We start from the raw sequence: 24,421 nt of genomic DNA, 5'->3' as shown, positions 1-24,421 counted from the left end.
TAGTCAAGGAGGTAAAATAGGCTATATTTAACGCTATCCAGCCAGGATTGAGAAAAAAACATTAGTGTTGTGTTGTATTCTTACAAGCTGCATAAAATATATTTCTTCTTCTAATTGAAACTTTTTATCATTAGGCCTACATGTTTTCCAAGTTTCGACTCAAATACGGTAGGATTTTGGGAAAAGGGTTATGTTCAACCAACAACAAATTAGGGTTGCCAGAAACTGACCATGATCAAAATCGATTATTCGGCAGCCCTATGTTTTGGTTGAAACTAAGCCAAAAAAAAACATAAATAATAATAATAAAAATATATAAATAAAATCGATTTTTAAAAATAATATTCGATTATGGAGACTGTAGCGAATATTCGAATAATCGAATAATCGCTGGCATCCCTACAACAAATGTATTTTCACCCACATGTTTGAAAGAGTATTTTAAACTTGCTAAAATAAACAAAAATAATAAAATGGCAGAACAATGGTTAGTGTTTTGAACCAGGAAAAATATTAGATAATTAATTCAATTCGTATTATTTCTGTTAAAAATATTGCCACCTGACCCCCAATTCAGGAGCTACTATATTAAGAATACACATGCTCCCCAGTGCCTTCTACTCACCACAAGGAGGCACTGTAGCACTGCAGGAATGATACATCTCCTGCTTTTGTGACAGGTCATATCTATTCAAACACATTGCAGAGGATCCTTTTTTTTTCTTAATAGTGATTTTGAATACTCAGTTATTGAGTGTGAAAGATCCCTCTGGTTGACTACAGTAGTTACCTTGGCTGTGGATGACTTGCTCTGAAGACCATGCACCTGTATACTCCTAGACTACCATAAGCTTGTTGCTTTAGAAACGCCATGCAATCATGGTTTAAAGTGTGCTTGAGAGGCTAAAGGATAATCAGAAGGAAGCATCCAAGGTTGTCCAAAGTGCCTTGGGAATTGTTGCTTTGTTAGAAATTATTAAAGTGCCCCTCTTCCCGCCCTCCCAGATCAAAACAGCCTCCCATTCACAGCTGACTGAAAGGCTTGGTCTGTGGTGATAAAAACATTAAGAGAGCCTGTGGACTCAAAGCAATGTCTCCTGGCAGCTCTGCATTGCTCCTGGAGCAGTGAGCCATTGTTTATTCATCGCCACATTGGCATTCAAAGTGCATCCTCACTGTTCTCTCTCATATACAACAAGTTGCAATTTTTATGCATGTGAAGGTTGAAGGCAAATTATTTATGGGAGACTGGACCTGAGAAAAGAGAACGGCCTCGAGCAAAATGGTTTACGTTGGTATTTTCTATAGGCTATTGAATTCGCTGGATCACAGCAAGATATGCATGTATTATTCAGCTTTTCAGATGAAGAATGGTTGTCCTGCTAGACAGCCATCTGCTTTTTGGACATTGTGATGCATTTGAGATATGCTATACTTTTCAGGATATGGTTAAGGTCTTTTTTTTCAGCAGGGGACACATTAAATGAGTGGAAAAATGGTTATTCAGTGTCCCTCCCTATAGGTTTTTACATCCCCCTCACTGCAGTGAAGGTTTTAAAGTAAGAAATAACTGAGAAGAAATGGTGTAGGTCTTGATGTGTCTGAATTGAGAGAAATAGTTGAGGTTCAGCTGCAAAAGGAAAAAACGTTCACCTGTATGAGAAATTATTCAAGAACATCTGGTGGCGTCCAGATGCAGGGATGAAATGTGTGAAGCTTGTGGGGCCAAACATCAGCAGGTGCAAGGTGAGAGGACTGCCATATCTCCAGGGGCAGGTGCGCTGCGGGATAATGGTTGCCCTATACACCTTAGAAAATTACTCTTTAGAATTGCACAGAATTGGGCATTATAGACTCTTTACATTCCGGAGTAACAATTTAAAAACCCTAATGGTTCTTTCTGTGCAGTCTGCATATCTAGTGGTAATATAACACATGGCAGGAGCTGTGTTTCTCTGGTTCACTGCACTTTAGTGGCTCCATAAAGAATACTTTTTGGTTGTTCATTATAGTCTAATGTTCCATTACAAAACATTATTGGAACTATATGACTGTACACTTTCTCATTGTTCCTTTGATAGATCTTGACTATGTGCAGAGTGTATTTAAGTAGTACAAAAGTACAACCCTTGTTCTGTGTGACTAAGGGAAGTCTGATCCTCACTCTGTACAATCTGGCTTTGAGCACACTGTCCTTTGTGTTGACGGTTACAAGATTAGTTTCACAAGAGCTAAACAAGTAGTCTGCAGTTTTTAACTTTTAGGCACGTTCCTGTTATCTTGTCTACATCGTACTGATTATTTAGTTAGGAGAAGCACAGCCTTCCATGTTTTTTTCGATTTTCTCTCATTCCATGCTTGTTTGTAAGAAGTGTTTAAAAGAGCGCTTTAAAACAAAAACAATCTCCGTAAACACAGACATTTCAGTTTGTATTCTTCGAGGTCAGGTAGTAGGGACATGACGAATCACGGAAGGATACATCATGACTGAAAAAGAAACTAACGTAAGTGGCTGTCACTGTTTTTTAAAAGCGTCCTCATTTCAGACTGTCCTCACTATAACAAAAGCCAGATAGTTGTACGAGCTCAAAACCCCCAGAGTAGTGTGGACACTAGGCATTAGAGTAGTGTTATGACCGGCCCGTTGGCCACAACAGAAAAACCAGGAGAGACGCTCAAAGTTCTTATTCATAACACTCCGTTCGATGTCTCACTATGGGGTGCGCTTCATCGCGGAGCAAACAGAAGCATCAATCTCATTACGCCAATCCTGATTGGCCGGTGATTCTTGATGTCAACGTCAGGGGAAATCACCCCCTATAAGTAGCCTGCGCCACGACGCATGCGTCATTCAAACACCTCTTCTCGCTTCAGAGCACATCTCGAACGGTAGCCGGGCTAGCTTAACAGTCCACAGACTGAATCCAAAGCAAATTTTCGGTCGACGGGCGTTAGCCGGCTACCCGATTCTCTCACAGAAGAGTATTATAGTCAACCTCGCCGTTCTTCCTCTGGAGTAAGGTAAGGTTTTGACTTCAAGTTAGCAACACACCAGTTGCTAACTTGTGTTTTTTCCCTCACTACCGACACCACGGTAGCGAGGACACTTTTTTCTTCTCTCTTCCACGGAGGAGAAAAGGATTACAGGAATATTACCATACCAGGTAATATCCTTGAGAGAAAAAGACCCACGCTGTCCTTTTTTCCCCCGGATTAAAGACAGATCGGTAAACATTTTTTTCTCGAACGTACCTGTCATGAGTGGACCCTCTCCACGCCTCACGGCGAACGAGATGGATGCCTCTCCCCCTCACACCAGAGGAGTCAGGAACTCGGAGGCTCAGCGCTGCGGTTGCGGGTTGAAAGTGTCAGGCACAGACTCATACCAGATCTGTTCGTCCTGCCTCGGGCTGGAACACGCCCAGGAGGCCATCGACAACCCCGGCTCGTGCGGACATTGTGCCCGCCTCACCGTGAAGAGCCTCCACCGAAGGTTAGCGCAACAAGTTAACCTGTCGGGACGGGACCCCCTCATGTCCACTGATCCGCCGACCGGCAATCAAGACACGGGGACGTCTGCCGCAGAGATGGAGCCACTCACTGCGGTCTGGGGCTCACCGACAGCGGCACCCGCAGAACCGGAATCCCGCGCCATATCAGGCCGAGATCCGGTGGCGGCAAGAAACGCCGGAACGGGGCCCCACGCTATACCAAGCTGGGGCTCCCGACTGGACCTCACCACGGTTTCACCCGCGGAAGATGTCCTGGAGTTAGACTGCATGGAGGACGAAGAGTACACCTCTGAGTTCCTCCTGTCTGACTCGGATGAGCAGGAAGACGACGTCTTCATGTCATCGACTCAGGCTGCAAAGCCGGGAGCGATGGCTGCTCCCCCGGGCGACAGCACACCAGCTTCGCCCTGTCTCAGTATGGATCTACAAGCCGTGTGTCAGCGCGCTGCGGCCAAACTAGACATCCCATGGCCCGAAGTGGCCAAGGAGACCTCCAGGTCCCGTTACGAGGGAAAACTTTTTTCCCAAACAACGAGGGCAAAGAGGCAACTCCTCCCGGTCTTCCCGGAGATGTTGGATGAGGTGTCGGTCTCGTGGAGAGACCGGCCCTTTAGCAACAAGGCCCCAATCCAGGGTGCCCACTCCCTTGACTGTGACGGTATGGAGAGGCTTGGCCTGCTCCACATACCACCTATGGAACCGCTGGTGGCAGCCCACAAGCAGGAACCCCACACTGCCAGCAAAAACGGACCGATTCCAGTCTACCATGACGGAACGGGCCTACAGAGCCGCAGCATTGTCCGCCAGGGCTCTGAACGTTTCCTCGATGCTAACCGCATACCAAGCGGAGCTCTGTGAGGATATGTCGAGCAATCCTGGACCGGCCACTCTGGACGAGATAGCCGCGGTCACAGACATTGGTCTCCGTGTCCAACGCTGCGCCGTCCAGGCCACGGGCAAGGTAATGGGGATCATGGTGGTGCAGGAAAGAGCTAGATGGCTCAACCTCACCAACCTCCCAGACCGGGAAAAGGAAGATGTGCTTGACATGCCCATCGTTCCCGAGGGGATTTTCGGCTACGCTCTCGCTTCCATGCAAAGGAAGTGCGAGTCGAAAAAGAAGGAAGACGAGGCTCTCCACCTTTGTCTCCCTCGAAGGGTCCAGCCGCGGCCTTTGCAACGGCGGCCCTTCGCCCACGCTGCACCGCGCTCTGCTGGGTTCAAAGTACCAGGACAGCAGAGGGCGCAGCCCGCCCCGAGTCCCCAGCCCAGGCAGGAGACGAGGGCGAGTTGGTCTAGCCCAGGCACAGCCAACCCAGAATTTCGGCCAGCAGGCGAGGAAGAAGAAGCGAGCTGCCTGACAGCCCCTCCTTCTCCCCTCCGTGACGGAGCTGGAAGTTCCTTCCCCGGCTCTAAATGTGTCCCCGCCGCCTCGAGAGATGCCTCAACGCCATCCTCAAGTCCGCACAAGACACATGTCACATCGTTATTGTCTGAATAAACCATTTTCCGCTGACGCATCCAGGCTTCGGCCAAGGGCGCAGCCCAAAAAAATGAAAAGAAAGACAATAAACAGTCCGTTAACCATAAATCCCCTTCTGAGAGCAGCTACGGCCTCTCTCAAAAGGCGGATAATAAACGGGTCTGTGAAGGCACCACCGCCACGTGCGTACGCAGTGCCGGCTAGAGCTATAAAGAACGGCCCGTCAATCCTTCCCCTTTCAAGAGCAGCTACGGCATCTCTCAAAGGACGGATTATTGACGGGTCCGTGAAGCCACCGCCACACACATGCGCAGTGCCGGCCAGGGCTTTAAGGGCACCACCGGCACGCGCAGGCGCAGTGCCGACTGGAGCCGTGAGGGCACCATCGGCACCACCGGCACACACATGCGCAGTACCGGCTGGAGCTGAAAAGGCACCTCCATCACGCACATGTGCAGTGCCGGTCGGAGCCATAAGAGTGACATCCCAGCTGGCTCTAAGGAGCATACAGCAGGAGATACTCACGATGTCTGCCTGGGCTTCTCAAAACAGTTATAATTTATCTGTTTTCACAAACCCAGTGAGAGTCAACCCACATTCTGGAGAGAAGAGTTCTCTCTCTCCCAGAAAGAAGGGTTTTATCTATAAAGCCCACCGAGCGGAGTCAGATTACGGAGGAGTATGTCCTTGTAAAGCACCCGCTCAACATGGGCCTCATAATAAAACTAAACCCCGAACGCCACGGCTTACGGAGAGTTTTTGGTGATTATGAAATGCGTAGTGGCACTACACCCGACTTTTCCAGTGCGGGACGCGCCTACGGGTGCAGTCCTTTCACGGAAGGTGGTCACCACGGACGCAGGTCTCAGACGGGCTGACAGGGGACTTACGAAGGTCGCCCGGTGAGAGGTCTCTAGAACAGAGACTTCCAGCGGGCACGCGTAAATTACCCGGAGCTTTTAGCGGTGTTCCCCACCCAAAAATGCTTCCTGCCTTCTCTCAGAGGACTTCATGTCCCCGTGAGGATAGACAACACGATATCGTGTATGAACCGCCAGGGGAGTTTGCGTTGTCTCCAGTCACACACACTGGCACACAAACTGATCCCTTGGAGCGGCAGACGTCTCCTCTCTCTGAGAACGACACAAGTACCGGGTGTTATGCACCTAGGGACAGAATTACTGTCAAAAGGTGCACCACTCTATACAGACTGGACTCCTCATCCAAGGATCGAGAGTCCGCTGTGGGTGCGTTACGGCGGAGCCGCGTTAAATCTTTTTCGCAAGGGGAGAAAATGCTCAATGACAGCTGTTATCTTTAATGCACGATTTAAACGCACCGTTAGGCGGGGACGCACTCGTACACGATTGACCTCCGGGTCCTCTGTACACGTTCCCACCCCTGGTTCTGTTCCCCTTAACTCCGGCCAGAGTGAAAGAGCAACGCCACACACGTACTCTGATGTTTCCACCCTAGCCCGCAATATACGGGCTGGCGGAGATATATCAGCTGTTGTGCGGGCAGTCATGGCAGCCCCCACCACGCAGGGACAGATTGTCTCAGGCGGAGAGGGCGATCCTTCACCCACGCCCAGAGCACGGGGCACTATGGGCCTGACCCGTGAGTGGTACAATCTGAATACAGTGGGACTCCCTCAGAAGGTGATACACACTATTCAGAGTGCGAGAGCTTCATCCACCAGGTCTCTTTACGACTGTAAGTGGAGGGTGTTTGAGGAGTGGTGCCTTCAAGAAGGACACATCTCTTTTCAATGTCCTGTCGGGATGATTTTATCATTCCTACAGGACTTGATCGATAAACAGAGAGCTTTTTCCACGATCAAGGTGTACCTGGCTGCTATTGCTGCATGCCATGTGGGCTTTGAGGGTAAGACGGCTAGCCAACATCCTTTGGTTTGCCGTTTTATGAAGGGAGCGCACAGGCTCCTCCCTGTCTCCAGGTCGCTGGTGCCCTTATGGGACCTGGCAGTGGTTTTAAATGGGCTCAAAATGACCCCATTTGAACCCCTGGAGGGAGCTGACATGAAACATCTGTCACTCAAGACAGTGCTGTTACTGGCCCTGGCATCCGCTAAACGGGTCAGCGATATCCATGCACTGTCTGTACATCCCTCATGCACTCAGTTCGCCCCAGGGCAAACGAGAGTGTTGTTGAAACCCAACCCTGCCTTTACACCAAAGGTGGTTGGTTCGTGTACCCCGATTGACATTGAGGCATTTCCTCCGCAGCTGGTTTCCTCCGGGGAGCAGCAGCAGGATCTATTGTGTCCAGTCCGGGCTTTGCACACATATATGGACAGATCAAAGGAGCTTCGTCTTAATGACCAACTCTTCGTGTCCTGGGCTAAACCTCACAAGGGTAAGCCTGTTACTAAGCAACGACTATCCCACTGGATCGTGGAGGCGATTGCTTTGGCCTATACGAGTCAGAATCTGCAAGCACCTTTGGGTCTGCGGGCTCACTCGACTCGGGGCCTGGCTACATCCTGGGCTTTGTTCAAGGGTGTTTCCATCCAGGATATCTGTGCGGCGGCAAGCTGGTCTTCGCCACTCACTTTTGTCCGCTTTTACAGGCTGGAAGTCTCCGCTCCAAGCGTGGCCCGAGCAGTGCTGGGCACCTTGTTGAGTCGGGACTCCACCTGTTAAATTCTGGTTGATCGGTGATCTTCGAGATAAGCTCGTCTGGCAATACGGGAGCTACAATATCCCATAGTGAGACATCGAACGGAGTGTTATGAATGAGAACTATAGGTTACTTGCGTAACCCCAGTCTCAGAGTAACATGAAGTGAGATGTCTCACCAGACGGCCCTCCTTGCTATGGTGAAGCGAGAAGAGGTGCTTATTTTGAATGACGCATGCGTCGTGGCGCAGGCTACTTATAGGGGGTGATTTCCCCTGACGTTGACGTCAAGAAACACCGGCCAATCAGGATTGGCGTAATGAGATTGATGCTTCTGTTTGCTCCGCGATGAGGTGCATCCCATAGTGAGACATCTCACTTCATGTTACTCTGAGAACTGGGGTTACGTAAGTAACCTATAGTTTCCAATAATCTCGGCACTTTATTCGGCAACACCAAAAACAGCAGAGGGTGGACGAGGGGAAAGGATCACGGTGAGTCCCTCCGCAGCAGGCTTGGAGAGAGACGGGGGCCTGTAACTCCGGGCAGCTGGGCTTAAGTAGCACCTCCGGCCAGGTGTACCCGATCACACTGATTGGACCTGCAACAACATTCACACCCTCACAGAAACTTACTAGGTAACTCCCCCCCCTAGTCTTCATGAGGCGTAGCGGTGGGTATGTATGCACTTACAGCCCGCTGGACCGAAAGAGGCTACCAGGTAACCGGCAACCCCCTTGACCCACGGAAGTGCTCCCGAGCAAGTTTAGGGAACAGGGAAAGTGAAGCTCTAACCACCGTACCCCAACACTATCAAGGCCCCCCCTAGACGAAATCCAAAGGGGAAACGCCTCTTGAACCTACCAGGGGAAACACTCCTACAGGTATTGTACACACAGGCGGGACCATACTCGTTCAAAATAGTGGATATACAACACCATATAAGGCCACATACGTCACTGTCATCCGAGGGAATCCCCAACACGTGACGTAACAGTCATATGGGCGATACTGCTCCCAGCTTCTCCCCCAAAAGAAACTCAGGCTACCAATTAGCCACGAACACAGGCTAACCCAGGTACAGCTAACGCCACACCAACCCAACTAACTCCCGGTTCCTACTCACGATAGACGAGCCCCCAGTTGTTATGACCGGCCCGTTGGCCACACCAGAAAAACCAGGAGAGACGCTCAAAGTTTCCAATAATCTCGGCACTTTATTCGGCAACACCAAAAACAGCAGAGGGTGGACGAGGGGAAAGGATCACGGTGAGTCCCTCCGCAACAGGCTTGGAGAGAGTCATGACGGGGGCCTGTAACTCCGGGCAGCTGGGCTTAAGTAGCATTTCCGGCCAGGTGTCCCCGATCACGCTGATTGGACCTGCAACAACATTCACACCCTCACAGGCCCCAGGCTCTGGGGTCGTCACAGTAGCAACAGTTTAGCATTTTTAAATGGGACTGTATTGGATGTAGCCATAGAGATATTCTATGGTTCACTGCAATTCCTAGTTAACATGACAATGGGTTCTAATTAAAGTACAGCCACCAAGAGAACCAATTAGCCCCTGTCTATGGCCAGAAGTATATATTTGTATTTATTTAATTCAAGTGTATCCATGGTTTGAATTAGAAAATCAGCTGCCTTTTAGAGGAGGGGGTGTTAGCGAGTGGAGGAAAGCAGGGATGTAATGCTTGGTGATTGAATAAGTGATTAGACCCCAGGTTTACACAAAGGCTCCTCACTTGCAGTAATGGCTGTCTGTCAGGGCCCAGTTTTTTTTATTTGACATTAAAATGCATGTCAAAGTGACTAAGCAACCAGAAGACTGGGTTCTGGCCCACACAATGAAATGCTCGGTTTGTGTTGCAAAAATAATGCTCTTGACCTTTAACTGATGAATAATAACCAGAGACAGAGAATGCAATTATCCAAGGCATTACAGTTGGTTCAAAAGGTAACACCCAATTGAATAAGCTTTACCCATGTGAATCCATCTGGGACATTTACTTGTAACTGATACATCTGTTATTTTTGGGGCATGGCTTTACAGTGCTTAATACAGTTTGATTATTTGGAATTTCACAAACATTTAAAACCATAAGGCATTACTAATGAGGAAATGAGAACAAAAGCCACGTCATTCAAACGGTTCCAGGCAACAGATGGTTTTATGCATAGAAAATAAAAAGCTCCCCATCTGGATCACTGAGCATTCAGGGTAACCATCAGATGAGAGGCCAGAGTAAACAAGCTTACGCTCAGTTGCTGTGCAGACCCGCAGCATTCACTGTTGCTAATGTTGTTGCCACTCCTGCAGGTGGATATTAAGTTGTGGTGTTCAGTGACACTGAAGGAAGACTGGTAAAATAGTCAGGGCGTGAAGATTGTATATTATAAAGGAAACCTATCGCTAAGCTGAAAATTATTAAAAAGCAGTCATTTAACGGAACAGGGAGCATGACTTGCTTCAGGCACTACCTTCCGTAATTTCAAAAGTGCTTAATTTAGCCGGGCATTTATGGATTTCATTTCTGCATTATCCATGCTTGGATATAATCTGTGTCTCTGACATGCCTTTTTTTTTATAAGAGGAAATATAAAAAAAAAATCTTTGTAAGGTGAAAGCAGTGCAAGTGCATACTGTATATATTTTTGTTGCTTTATTTCATTAAACTTAACTTTATATGATTAATGCTTTAATATAAGTTAAACCCGGTTCAATAACAAAATTATAATGACTAATAATTAGGGGTGTAACGGTTCACAAACATTTCGGGTCGGTACGTACCTCGGTTTTTAGGTCACGGTTCGGTACGTTCTCATTCATAACACTCCATTCGTTGTCTCACTATGGGATGCGCCTCATCGCGGAGCAAACAGAAGCATCAATCTCATTACGCCAATCCTGATTGGCTGGTGATCTTGACGTCAACGTCAGGGAATCACCCCCTATAAGTAGCTTGCGCCACGACGTATGCGTCATTCAAACACCTCTTCTCGCTTCAGAGCACATCTCTATATTAGCCGGACAAGCTTAACGGTCCACAGACTGAACCCAAATATAACCATTTCGGTCGCCGGGCGCTCGCCGGCTACTCCTTCTGCTTTGCAGGAAGACGGTAATACTAACGCCAGTTAGTATTGAAATCGTCAATACTAAGGTAGGTCTGATTTTTTTCAAGCTAGGTACACACCTGTTGCTAGCTAGCTTCCCCTTACTTCCGTCACCACGGTAGCGAGGACGCTTTTCTTTTTCTCTCTCACGGAGGAGAAAAGGATTAGAAGTATATTGACACACCAGTCAATATTCTTTTAGAACAAAGGACCCACACCGTCCCTTTTTCTCCAGATTAAGGACGGGTTGGTAACACTTTTCTCTCAACGACGTACCTGTTACGAGCGGGTCCTCTCCACGCCACGAGGCGAACAAGATGGACGCCTCTCCCCCTCACACGAGAGGAGTCAGGGACTCGGAGGCTCGGTCATGCGGCTGCGGGTTGAAGATAGCAGGCACAGACTCACACCAGGTCTGCTCGTCCTGCCTCGGGCTGGAACACGCCCGGGAGGCTATCAACAACCCCGGCTCGTGCGGGCATTGTGCCCGTTTCACCCGAAAGAGCCTCCACCGACGGCTAGCACACCACGCTAGCTTGTTGGAACAGGACTCCCTCATGTCCACTGATTCGCCGTTTGGCAATCAAGACACGGGGGCGTCCGCCGCAGAGACTGAGCCCCTCACTGTGTCGGTCTGGGGCTCACTAACAGCGGCAGCTGCGGAACCGGGATCCCACGCCGTGTCAGGCCAGGACCCGGTGGCGGCAAGAGACGCGGGAACGGAGCCCCACGCCTCACCAGGCGGGAGCTCCCGGCGAGACCTCACCATGGTCTCGCCCGCGGAGGATGTCCTGGAATTAGACTACATAGGGGACGAAGAGGACACCTCTGAGTCCCTCCTGAGGCCGCGTGTCAGCGCACTGCGTCCAGGCAAGACATCCCGTGGCCCGAAATGGCCAAGGAGACCGCCAGGTCCCGTTACGAGGGGAAACATTCTCCCCAAGCAACGAGGACAAGGAGGCAATTCCTCCCGGTGTTCCCAGAGATGTTGGATGAGGTGTCGGTCTCGTGGAGGGACCGACCCTTTAGCAACAAGGCCCCAATCCAGGGTGCGTCCTCTCTAGACTGCGACGGTATGGAGAGGCTCGGCCTGCTCCGCATACCGCCGATGGAACTGCTGGTGGCAGCCAACCTCCTACCGAGGATGGGCCCGTCACCAAGCAGGAACCCCACGCTGCCAGCGAAGGTGGACCGTTTCCAGTCGACCATGACTGAACGGTCCTACAGAGTCGCAGCGTTGTCCGCCAGGGCTCTGAACATTTCCTCACTGCTAACCGCATACCAAGCGGAGCTCTGTGAGGATATGTCGAGTAATCCTGGACCGGCCGTTCTGGACGAGTTGGCCGCGGTCACAGACATTTATCTCAGTGTCCAACACTGCGCCGTCCAGGCCACGGGCAAAACAATGGGGATCATGGTGGTGCAGGAAAGAGCTAGATGGCTCAACCTCACCAACCTCCCAGACCGGGAAAAGGAGGATGTGCTTGACATGCCCATTGTTCCCGAGGGGATTTTCGGCTCCGCTCTTGCCTCCATGCAGAGGAGATGCGAGTCGAAAAAGAAGGAGGACGAGGCCCTCCACCTCTCTCGAAGGGCCCAGCCGCTGCCAGCCGCTGCCAGCCGCTGCCCCGAACCCTGCTCGGTTCAAAATACCGAAAACGCAGAGGTCGCAGTCCGCCCCGAGTCCCCAGCCCAGGCAGGGGACGAGGGCGAGCTGGCCTAGAAAATCTCCGGTTCCGGCTGCAGCCCAGGCGCAGCCAACCCAGAATTTCGGCCAGCAGTCGAGGAAGAAGAAGCGAGCGGTGTGACAGCCCCTCCTTCTCCCCTCTGTGACAGAGCTGGAAGTCTACGGTTCCCCAGCTCTAAATGTGTTCCCGCCGCCTCGAGAGATGCCTCAACACCATCCTCAAGTCCGCATAAACACATGTTACACACATATTGATTTTTCTGTCATAAAACATTTTCCGCTGACGCATCCAGGCTTCGAGCCAAGGGCGTAGCTCGAAAAAATGAAAAGAAAAACAATAAAAACAATAAACAGTCAACTGTTCCCCTTCTGAGAGCAGCTACGGCCTCTCTAAAAGGGCGGACAATTGACGGGTCTGTGAAGGCACCACTGTCACGCGCATACGCAGTGCCGGCTGGAGCTGTAAGGGCACCACCGTCACGCGCATGCGCAGTGCCGGCTGGAGCTGTAAAGGCACCACTGTCACGCGCATGCGCAGTGCCGGCTGGAGCCGTAGGGGCACCACCGCCACACGCATGCGCTGTGTCGGTGGGGATTGTCGAAATGGGGCACCACAGTGCTCAGACACTGGAGGGCCCCATAACACAACAAATAGAGACTCAGAGGGGAAGAGACGTGACATCTCAGCTGGCTCTAAGGAGCATACAGCGGGAGATGCTCACGACATCTGCTTGGGTTTCTCAAGACAGTTACACGGAGCTACAGACTCCAAGTCACCGTCACCCCCCCTCGCTTCCCGGGCTATCTGTATTCACAAGCCCGGAGAGAGTCAACCCATATTCTGGAGAGAGAGGTTCTCTCTATCCTAGAAAGGAGGGTTTTATCTATAATGCCCGCCGAGCAGAGTCAGATTACGCAGACAAATGTCCTCGTAAAGCACCTGCTCAACATGGGTCTCATAATAAAACTAAACCCTGCGCGCCACGGCGTGCGGAGAGTATTGGTTATTATGAAATGCGTAGTGGCACTACGCCACTGGCCGCACCCGACTTTTCTAGTACGGGGCGCCCCTACGGGTGCTGTCCTTTCACGGAAGGTGGTCACCACGGACGCATGTCTGACAGGCTGATAGGGTATTTACGAAAGTCGCCTGGTGAGGGGGCAGCACGTAAATCACCCGGAGCTTTTAGCGGTGTTCCCCACCCTAAAACGCTTTCTGCCTTCTCTCAGAGGACACCATGTCCTCGTGAGGACAGACAACACGACCACAGTATCGTGTATGAACCGCCAAGGGAGGTTGCGTTGTCTCCAGTCACACACACTGGCACACAAACTGATCCCTTGGAGCGGCAGACGTCTCCTCTCTCTGAGAGCGACGCATGTACCAGGAGTGATGTACCTCGGGAGAGAACTACTGTCCAGAGGTGCACCACTCTATGCAGACTGGACTCCACATCCAAGGATGACCTTACTGTTTAAATCAGATGTATATTATACAGAAAGTTCCTACTGACCCTATACTGTTTAAATCAGATGAATCTTTATACAGAAAGTTCCTACTGACCTATAGGCCTACTGTTTACAAAAGATGCCTGAAAAAATAAACATTTTAAAAAGTGGCCGCGATGTCTATCGCGATGTCACTCTATTATTGATTTAAGGGAGGGGGCGGGGCCCCATGGTCCGACCTGCGAGGGAGCCCCGAAATATTGCGCAACGCCACTGCGCAGCATTATGCATTTGTTTACATGCCCACCGGAACCCCGAGGCATTACCAACAGATCAACGCACAATCAACCCATACAGGACATCTCTTTCTCCACATTAAGTGTTAGACATTATAATTGACTATTCTTGTCTGTCACATACTCTTCTTGTCTGTCACATAAGTGGCGCAACTGAAGCGGTATTGCGCTAAAGGGAAATTATTTTGACCGGACATTTTGACCGAAGAGATTTAGATTTGCCGGCTAACGGGAACTCTGACGTCGCCATTTTGGCTCCTCTCGACTGCTGCTCGGGTCTGCTCGGGTCTGCTCGGTCAGCTTCCGGATGAGGAGGCATTCGTTCGACCAACTTACAGTAGATAACATTACAAACATTTTTGACAGGGGCCATAATAGTGTAAATAATGTTTGTTTTGGCAGTTATAACTGAATGTAATGTTTTCTACTTTTTTACATCTCGGAAGGCATCTGCCTTCATCAGATGGAAAGTGTCTTGACCAACAACTAAAGTATTTATTATAGCTATGCAGGGCATGCAAGCGAGCAAACACAAACAAACAAGTGAAATGAAGAATACAATTGAAATTGTAAAATATAATATTGTGGTGGTTCATCTTGTAATTCAGTCTAGAGCAGGGCTATTCAATTAGTTTGGAATGGGGGCCGGTTGATGAAAATGATCCAAAGCAAGGGGCCGGGAAAAAAATGGCTTGAAATATGAGCAATCATATTAAGAGCTTCAGATACAGTAATACTACAGCAGGTCACCCTTGAAAAATAGATCAATGATCTCACCTGCATAAATAAAGGTTTGAAATGAAATGAAATGACTACAGCAGTCATTATTAGTTAATGTAATTAGTAATTAGTAATTAGTAATTATAGTTATTTTGTTTAATTAAATCAAACACAGCCCCAAGGCCTTTATAAATGGCAAGTTCATAACTCAGTACATGTGAAGCTAATATAACCATCAACATCATTAGATTATCTAATTATTCACACAAAATAGCAATTTAGGGCCATACACAAACAACAGTGCATATTATGGTATAATAACAATAAAGACAAGTGAGCCATACCACATCAATTGCTTAATTAAAAGCAAAAACAATTATCAAAAGACTTGTATTAATTACCAAACCACAAAACACAACCTTTTAAACCTTTTTTGATTAACATAGTGATAACTGACATACTATATGCAACCAACTTGGCAACTATGTGCCATCTAATGAGAGAAATGGCATTTTTTCGATTTAGCAAGAGCAGGGAAGTCGGGAGTATACGTTGTCATGGCAATACGCATACAGTGATGCAGATGCTGGTCAGTGAGGGATGCTCGATTATTAGTTTTTATGGCATGTGTGAGAATCCCGATTCGCACGTGTAAGTCGAGCCAAACATTGTGAGGACAAAAAGTGCAAGACCCCTTGAATGAGGGAATTTCTCGTGGCTGACTTCATGAGTCCAGAACTTTTCAGAACCTGCCAGCTGAAATGACTGTCGCAGGTCATCTGATGACTGAATGTCAATGAGTTCGAGTTGTAAAGACACCTCATTTAATGTCACAATCAGCTCCTTTGCTTTCAGTGCAAACTCCCCCTCTACATTCACAGAGAAAGGGTCCTTCACAAATCTCATCACTTCAGTCGGGAGACTGAAATGTTCAAACCTCGCGGCAAAGTTGGTTTTCAATGCGTCCATAAATCCAGTCATCACCCCGGTGATTTGTAAACCTGCAGTGCGCAGTGTTGGAAAATTGAGCATTTTGCCTGGACATAAATCCGCAAAAAAAAGTGTGAGCTTTTTTTGAAATGCAAGTTGTGTAACCAGGAGGAACGGGACAGGGTCCAACGTTGGAGGTGGTCTGGAGACAGGAGATTGGAGTCAGGCTGGCTTGAAGCTGCCGGCACAGGAGAAAACAGGTCAAACAGGGAATCGCAATCGAAGACTTTCCAAAGCTAGAGACTGACTGTGGTTACAGAGTCTACGATATGGCGAAGTGGAGGAGTCAGGACTTGAGTCTCATAGCAGAGGTGATTGGATTGTGGACACCTGGCAACCTGGCACACACACACACACACGGCAGAGGTGGAGGCCATCAGAGCAACAAAATGCAGTGGAAACAGACAGCGAATAAATCCTGACATGTGACTGAAACAGCTGAGGAGAATGTAACATTCCTCACATTAATACATGAAATATATTCACATTCTTCTCCAGAACTAGATGTAAATGGCCCATATACAAATAAAAAATTAAATGTTTTACGCTTGGCTAAAGTAGAAAAAGTTGCCGTTTCGATAGTATATGCTTAATGGCATCGGTTCACAAGAGCGGCTGAAGAAATCCTACAGTCCAGCATTTATCTTGTTCTTCAGTCCAAGGACTTTGGGGGAAAGCCTTTCACCATCCATTTGCAAGAGCACTTTCTGGACGAATTCATAGTAGTACCTTAGCTCTTTGGGGTAAGCCATGTTTAGTGAATAGATGAGTCCCAGCATGATGGCACAAGCTCGGGCTACAGATCCAATTTTGTCCAGAATGATTAGTCCAACAAAAATTCCCAACGTCGTCATAATGTCCAGGTTCTCCACCCTCCTTGTTGATGACATATATGCCCATGGTACATTTCTGCAGGTCTCTGGTGACGTCATCTCCTGCGATGTCCTGTATATTTAATGAAAAAACATGCATGTATTCAATATATGTAATTTTAATTACATACTTTATCGAATACATTTTTTGTAATATTGCTCACATACCTATTAATCCCTGAAAACAAAGCTGGTCATACTGTATATATTTCTGAATCAAACTAAATATGTGTGAGGTGTTTTTAAAGATTTACATAGGACCCAATAAGCTTGGTGATGAGTGTCAGAAGTCAGAGAGGATTGACAGATGGATTAAGACATTGTTGATTATGGTCTTTCCATTGGACAATAAGAAAAACAATGAATAAAGCCAACCTCATTGTATAAAGAACCAAGCTGATGGTTTGAAATGCTTTAGGGTGAATATGAATATCAACATTCATACATATAAATATTCTCAACCTTCATGCTCCTTATAAGGTAAAACATAATTATCTAAAATTGATGCCTGACACTAGGATCTTAAAACAGGGTTTCCCACACATAGACTATACTTGGGCGGGCCGCCCAGGTATATTAACGGCCGCCCAAGTATATTTCGCGACCCATTTAGTTTTGTTTTTTTTAAAGTTTTTTTTAATAATTTTTTTTTTTTATTCGTCCGTGACCATGACGCCATCTGCGATCGATTAACTTGTGGACAATGATCCCTCGCTCCCTTGCACTGATCTCGCCTCCTTCTGGCCTGTTAAGTGGCCTGCCTCACACAGGGGGACTGGCTGTCCACATGATGTGGCCTGCCGACATGGCCACTGTCATACAGATCACAAATCAAAGCCCTTGATTGGTCTCTGTGTGTCATTCAAGCTCGGGATAAGCTCAGCTCAGGTGAGGTAAAGGACTCTCTGAGTGTTTAGATAGTTAACTTAGTCTAAGTTCTCAGTGGGTCTCAAACGGTGTGGTCACCAGTTATGTAAACACATATTTCCATTTGAGAGGGTAGTGATTGGTCTAATGGATAGTGAGGTGGGCTGAAGATCGGAAGGCTGTGAGTTCAAATCCTGCGAGGAACACCACCACTAGTGTGCCCTTGAGTAAGGCACTTAGCCCTTAGTTACTCCAGGGAGAATGTCCTGTGATCGGTCATTATAAGTCGCTTTGGATAAAAGCGTCAGCTAAATGAAATGTAATGTGATTAGTAAAATATGCATGAATAAATAAATAAAAAGTTAACTAGGTGAAAAAAGGTAAGATACACTTTTAAAACTTGTTGAGAGAAAACTAGTCTTTGCTGCTGCCTCAAAGAGGAACAGGGGGAGAGGAGAGGAGGGAGAGGGAGACAGGAGAGGCTGATTCAGGAGCACAGACACACTCACAACTATAAATGAACCACAAATTAATTAATAAACAAGTTTCAGTGTTTTTTTCATATTGGAAATGGTATGTTATTGGTTATGGCCATGATTTTATGATTATTGAAATGTATACAGTTATGTTTAATATAGGTGTTTCCATAGATCTAGTCTCTTTATTTTCCCCTCAAAATGCACCAGATTGATGCATTTAACTCCAAAATAAAATCTTACCGGGGGGGGGGGCATGCCCCTGGACCCCCAGAGGATTTGAGGTCGACCCCCACTAAAAATCACATGGATAGGTTCCTAAATACATTTATTTTTTTAAATAGTAACCCATGTTCATGTGTTCATGTGTGGGTAGTAGATTTAAACTATAGGGCTATCATTATGGGCCCTGCCTGTACCTGTTCGCTCTGCCATCGCGTGAAGGGTCTGCTAACAAGCGACCAACAGAAAGGTTAATGTTGTTGCACGTCACCTCACCCCCCCCCCCGCTACCACCACCCCCCAAGTATATTTCAGATATTTGGGAAACAGATCTGTGGGAAACACTGGCAGTTAATGGACCAGCACCAGAGGTGTTCGTGTTCCCATACACACAGGCGTTGGAGCTGTTCTTCATGAAATCCCAGAAGGATGAAGTGCTCTGACAAACAGTGCCATCTTTGCGCAAAATGATTATACAGGAATGAAAAGTCAATAAATAAACATGTTGTTAAAACTTTTTTTTTTTTTTTTCCCGGGCACTTCCAGGGACTTTTCACCAAGAGCAATGCTCTGTTCTTCACAGTTCACACCTGGAATCTGCCTCGTACAACCACAGTCTGATCTGTTGGCAATTGAGGATTAAGTGACTTGCTCAAGGCAGGTTCTGCTTTTTTACTTTCCCCACCTGGGGATTGAATTTGCACCTTTCCAGTCACAAGCCTGCTTCTCTAACCAGTATGCCACTATTGCCTTATTTAGATCAGATATCCTTAGAAATGTGTGTTGCATTCTTGCACCTGGCAAGTAATCCAGGCTGTTGTGAGGCAAATCATAATAATAATAAATTATATTTCTATAGCACTTTTCTAGAACCCAAAGACGCTTTACATTTGGAAATGGGGCTCTATACGGTACATTTCATAAAATTGCTCTACAGAGTATATGACAATTTGTATAAAACAGTGTATACATAGTGTACACATTTACCTTTTGCAAGATCGCCAGATGTTTGGCTAGTTTCTGGCCAACAACTCCTCCCTTCTTCTGGAAGACAGATGTCAGCTGAGGTAGATGGCTGTCCAACTGCGCCATGAAGGCTGTTTCAAGTGGGATAGTCGTTATGCGCAGGAATTCAGCATGTATCTGTTATGCAAAAACAAAACGACAGAAGACAAAGAGCACATTCAGCCATTGGTGTAATGATATTTTGTATCTACTATATAATTAAAGGATATATTCTAATTTTGACCTCATTAACCAAGTCCTTGATAAGATGTGTATTGGTGTACAGTGTGTTCTAAGCAAAGTATTTCTATTAATCTAAGGTCATTTTTTTTAATTGACAATGGGTAAAATGTTGAGGAATAAAGTGAAAACCCCAATTCCAGCAGCAGCTGTTTTCTTCAGACAATCAAACCGACTGTTATAGAATAGCTGGTGAAGACAGCGGAACATTGAGCAGCTAAAGAGCCAAATACTTTACTAAGGAGTTGGTGGAAAGCAAAAACAGAGCTAAAAGATAATTATCAGATGGACAGAAACACCATTTCAAATGTATGATCATGTTGCTTTGTATCAGCTCAATGTGTACAGTAAATAGGCATTTCACCATACATTCACCATGTGAAATATATAACTTACCTCATCAATATGGAAAAGTGCAGGCCATCTGACTTTGAACTCTCCAGCAGATAGATTTCCCTTCACCACCTCTTTTCTTCCGCCACAGTCTTTACATTGCCACATAAACTAGACAAACAACAAAGAGAGAAATGGGGGGGGGAATTAAACATTAGTGATGGTGTTTCACAGTCACCTTTGGGTCTAAGCAGAGTGAACTAAACGAAAATCCTAATAGTTTGCTGAAAAGTTGAAGATTAAGGAATTTGTTTGATAAATTGACTTACCAAAACAACATGAGGTCCCCAAAGAGTAAGGTTCTGTTCCACATCACACCAACATCAGATATAAAAACCTGCAATAAAAATAAAGACGAGCAGAAATTAAAAATAATAATGGTAAATGAAAAAAGGTAATTGATTGCCAATGATTACTAACTTGTGTTGGGCCAATGACTCGAAATCCTACAAAATCCTGTGTGACTAACACATTTTTTTTTTCAAATAGAGCCTAAATATTACTGGATGTGGTGCACTTTTGCTAAATGTTTAGACAAATTGCTTGTGTTACCGCCCTTACATGCTAAACTGTTATTGCACTTGATGGCACCTTTTAAAAAAGGGAGAAGCTTTTCTTGCTTTCATTGTACATGTACAATGACATTACATGATTATATTCTATTCAATAGCAATACATTATTTCTCACCTTTGGCAAAGAGCATTGTCGACCTCAAGACGGGTAATTTAATTTAACCACATCTCGGAGCGCTTAGTTCTCTCTCCGCCGTGTGTGTGTGTTGCATGCATGCATGTAGCAGCCGCATGTGTAACTGCCCGTCCCCTCACACACAGACCGGGGAGAGAAAGATCTCTTGTCTGGAATGGAAAGATCGAAAATACATCACAGACGCATTATGTCTTATTGCATATTATAAACGGTGTTGCGAAACTCAGACTGCAATATAATGTTTAAGTAGCAATAATACATATGACGTGTATTTTTTTTAAATGTCTCAATTACCGATAAACAGACCGTCCTGCTAGAGAGGTGGTACTCTGCTGGGGAGAAAAGGTTTGTGGGTGTGTCGGCCACACTAAGAATTTCTGATTGGCTGGGCGAATATTAAACCACCCCCGTGAAACTCTGAAAAGTTTTGTGAAGACGCCATTTTATTTGCTCGCATTATTAGCATTAGACCAGCGCACCAACGGAGAGAGAATAACTTATGGCAACACAAAAGAAAACATGGGAGCGGTGGAGTGATGAGGAGGTGTCGGCGTTCTGGCGATTTACTCTCCCCCCTCCCCATCAGCCTAGTTCGGGGGGAAAAGTACTCCGGTGTGAAAGCGCCTATAAGACCAAGATATGAACGTTAACCGCGGTAACATTAACCCCTTGCCGCCAGAGAGTAACGTTACCAAAAGCACACTTACCATCGTGATTTCACATGTTTAGTTGTGTCCTAATATTACCACAGTGATAAGAATAAAAAACAAAACTTACAGTCGGTTAGGAACACAGCACGGCCAGTGGGGGCAGCAGGGAAGATGAAGCTACAAAAAAAGCCATAGTAACAGGCAGTTAACATTCAACTTATATTGGCCACAAACTAATAAGCAAGTCTAACAAGACAGATTGCATTTATCACGTATTTAAATTGAGAGTAGTATCAAGTTATCTTATAATGATGCAAGTTGCACTTCAATTAGGTTACTTAAACATTACTACACAACTAAGCTAGGTTAACAGTAGGCTAACAGTTAGCTAGCTGCTGTAGGCCTATATTAACGTTTGCTAATGTTAATCTATCAAAACAAACCGTCAATAGCGTTAATGTTAGTTATTAAGCTACCTGTTTAAGTATAATATAATACACCAAAGGCTATAAATGAGCTACTTACTTAAAATGGAGAGCCGTGGAGAACGTTCACCTCACGACAGCGGACCTATACTACGCAGGCAATCCGGTGACTGTCTTTCCGAATGGAAAATGGAGGGAAAAGCTGCTTGTCGCACATGCGCAGACAGGACAGTATATGTGGTAATTAAATTGTACATATTTTTTTCTAATTACTTTTAAATGAATGAAATGAGCTTGTTTTAAACAGTGACAATATATGTTAAGATTAATTAAAAAACATAAGAAGGATGCAATAACACATTACAATCTATTAAAAAAGGCTAGATTAAAACATGTAACATCTAAAAGGGGTCATAATCAGTTTTTTCAGTGCATGTGTAAGCGTCCTAGTCGTACGACCAGGATGGCTGACGCCATGAGCCCCATTAACCGCAGGCATGTTCTGAAGAGAACATGTTTGCGCAGCTGGAATTGAGCGAGACAAGCTCTGAAAGCTTTCACTCTTTCCGCTGACAAGCGAGCTGAAAAGGGCACCGAGTTCAGGCGTAAACCCAGGAAGAGTATAGTCTGCGCGGGGCACAACATGCTCTTCTCTGTGTTTATTATGAAACCCAGGTTGAGCAGGTGCTTTACGAGGACATTTGTCTGCGTAACAGCCTCCTGCTCCGACTGTGCGAGAAGCAGCCAGTCGTCCAGGTAGGTCGCCAGGCGAATACCCTGTTGTCTTAACGGGGCTATCGCGGCTTCCGTACATCGTACAAACACTCTTGGACTGAGAGACAGGCCGAAGGGAAGTACTCTGTATTCATAACAGATCCCTTGAAATGCGAACCTCAGATATTTCCTGTGTGGATAATATACTGGGATGTGGAAATACGCATCTTTCAGGTCGACTGATGTAAACCAGTCATCTTGTCGCACGAGACGCAGCAGAGATGTGTAAGTGAGCATTCTGAATTTGTATCTTTTTAGATATCTGTTCAGAACCCTCAAATCCAGTATTGGCCGAATCCCGTTCCCTCCCCGTTTGGGAACGAGGAAATACTTGGAATAAAAGCCGCTCTGACTCTGCTCGGCAGGTACAATAGATATAGCCCTCTTTTCTAGAAGTGAGAGGATCTCTCTCTCTAGAATATGGGCTGACTCTCCCCGGGCTTGTGAATACAAAATGCCCGAGAAACGAGGGGGGGTGACAGCGAATTGGAGTCTGTAACCCTGTGTTACTGTCTTGAAAACCGAAGCAGATGTTGTGAGCATCTTCCACTGTGTGCTCCTTTGAGCCAGCGGTGATGTCACATCTCTTACCCTGTGAGACTCTATTTGTTGTGTTATGGGGCCCTCTAGTGTCTGAACATGGTGGTACCCCATTTCAACAATCCTGAATCCGTCACTGCGCATGCGCGTGACGGTGGTGTCTTCACGGCCCCAACCGGCACTGCGCACGCGCGTGGCGGTGGCTTCACGGACCCGTCAATAATCCGCCTCTTGAGAGATGCCGTAGCTGCTCTCAAAAGGGGAAGGATTGGCGGGCTGTCCTTTACAGCTCTAGCCGGCACTGTGCATGCGCGTGACGGTGGAGCCTTCACGACCCCAGCCGGCACTGCGCATGCGCGTGACGGTAGTGCCCTTAAAGCCCCAACCGGCACTGCGCATGCGCGTGGCGGTGGTGCCTTCACAGACCCGTTTATTATCCGCCTTTTGAGAGAGGCAGTAGCTGTTCTCAGAAGGGGATTTATAGTTAACGGACTGTTTATTGTTTTTCTTTCCATTTTTTTGAGCTGCGCCCTTGGTCGAAGACTGGATGCGTCAGCGGAAAATGGTTTATTCAAACAACAAAGAACTTCCTGCTCTGTCACAGAGGGGAAAAGGAGGGGCTGTCATGCCGCTCGCTTCTTCCTCCTCGACTGCTGGCCGAAATTCTGGGTTGGTTGCGCCTGGGCTGCAGCTGGAATCGGAGATTTTCTAGGCCAACTCGCCCTCGTCTCCTGCCTGGGCTGGGGACTCGGGGCGGGCTGTGACCTCTGCTGACCTGGTACTTTAAACCTAGCAGGGTTCGGAGCAGCTTGGGCAAAGGGCCGCTGTTGCGAAGGCAGCGGCTGGACCCTTCGAGGGAGACAGAGGTGGAGGGCCTCGTCTTCCTTCTTTTTCGACTCGCACCTCCTCTGCATGGAAGCGAGAGCGGAGCCAAAAATCCCCTCGGGAACGATGGGCATATCAAGCACATCTTCCTTTTCCCGGTCCGGGAGGTTGGTGAGGTTGAGCCATCTAGCTCTTTCCTGCACCACCATGATCCCCATTACCTTGCCCGTGGCCTGGACGGCGCAGCGTTGGACACGGAGACAAATGTCTGTGACCGCGGCTATCTCGTCCAGAGTGGCCGGTCCAGAATTGCTCGACAGATCCTCACAGAGCTCCGCTTGGTACGCGGTTAGCATCGAGGAAACGTTCAGTGCCCTGGCGGACAATGCTGCGGCTTTGTAGGACCGTTCAGTCATGGTCGACTGGAATCGGTCCGCCTTCGCTGGCAGTGTGGGGTTCCTGCTTGGTGACGGGCCCATCCTCGGTAGGAGGTGGGTTGCCACCAGCGGTTCCATAGGCGGTATGC

At 47.2% G+C, this 24,421-nt stretch overlaps 1 long non-coding RNA gene across 2 annotated transcripts; it reads right to left on the bottom strand.

Moving 5' to 3' along the window:
- Window positions 1-16,743: 16,743 nt before the first annotated feature.
- LOC139434975 (uncharacterized) lies at window positions 16,744-20,631 on the bottom strand. 2 transcript variants are annotated; one of them, XR_011644256.1, is made up of 4 exons: window positions 20,242-20,631; window positions 19,976-20,083; window positions 19,322-19,477; window positions 16,744-16,842 (listed from the first exon to the last, which is right to left on the bottom strand). It is a non-coding gene; the product is annotated as an uncharacterized lncRNA (long non-coding RNA). The 2 variants fall into 2 exon arrangements; XR_011644255.1 differs by having other exon boundaries at window positions 19,322-20,083.
- Between the last annotated feature and the right edge of the window lie 3,790 nt (window positions 20,632-24,421).

This window comes from Pseudochaenichthys georgianus, chromosome 13 (assembly GCF_902827115.2).
Source record: "Pseudochaenichthys georgianus chromosome 13, fPseGeo1.2, whole genome shotgun sequence".
In the NCBI taxonomy this organism is placed as follows: domain Eukaryota; kingdom Metazoa; phylum Chordata; class Actinopteri; order Perciformes; family Channichthyidae; genus Pseudochaenichthys; species Pseudochaenichthys georgianus.
Note: the sequence above shows the minus strand (reverse complement) of the source record. Positions and strands in the feature narration are given on the sequence as shown.